The sequence below is a fragment of the Schistosoma mansoni genome, chromosome 4 (genome assembly GCF_000237925.1).
Source record: "Schistosoma mansoni strain Puerto Rico chromosome 4, complete genome".
Lineage (NCBI taxonomy): Eukaryota > Metazoa > Platyhelminthes > Trematoda > Strigeidida > Schistosomatidae > Schistosoma > Schistosoma mansoni.
The window spans coordinates 1,381,263-1,382,227 of record NC_031498.1 but is presented as its reverse complement, the minus strand read 5'-3'; positions in this window follow the sequence as shown (position 1 = coordinate 1,382,227).

Here is a 965-nt window from a genome sequence, read left to right as displayed (position 1 = left end):
CAGTGGTCTATCGGTTAAGTGCTCTGGCGCGAGACTGGTAGGTCTTGAGTTCAAATCTTGAGAGCAGTATCGTGGATGCATACTGCTGAGAAGTCCCACAATAGGACGAAACGGCCTTCCAGTTCTTCCAGGTTTTCCCTGGTGGTCTAGCTTCAATTGACTCACGCTCTCAACTATATATTATTTATGGCAACAAAAATATCAAAAATCAATAAACGAAATGTACCCCAGATTCAAAAAACGACCACAAATTTCAAAATAACTAATTGACAACTCTAATAACATTAAGCTGTTTTTGTTGTGGTGGTTATGGTTGTTATTATTGTTTAGAATATGTTAAACATGTAGAATGTTTTAATTTTGAATTATATTTCATTTTCTTTCCTTTTTTTTATAACAAAAAAAAACCTTGAAAAATCGTTCATATTTAAACATCATTTATTAATAATATACAAAGTACACGATAACATGTAACATATGCGCGAGAACCCATAGCTCGTCATTTTTGTTTTACTTTCCTACTTACTAATAACATGTTTACATAGTAAATTTAATTTTTTTTGTGTGTGTAAAATGTTATGCAAAACAGATAATAACAAGTGATTGTTTTAATGTTAAGAAAATAAAACAATGTATAGTTTCATAGTTAGTATGAATAATTAGTTAATTATGTAATTTTATTATTAAAATACTTTAGTTACAAGTAATCAGGAATTGTGTCATATGATATAACATTAACACCGTTGAATGCCAGCTCAAGAGTCTAGAGGTTAAGTGCTCGCGCACGAAACTGATAGGTCCTGGGTTCGAATCTCGTGAGGCGGGATCGTGGATGCGCACTGCTGAGGAGTCCCACAATAAGTCGAAACAGCCGTCTAGTGCTTCCAGGTTTTCCATGGTTGTCCAGCTTTAATTGACTCATGATCTCAACTACTTAAAAGAAAATACTTAGATGCAAGTAATAA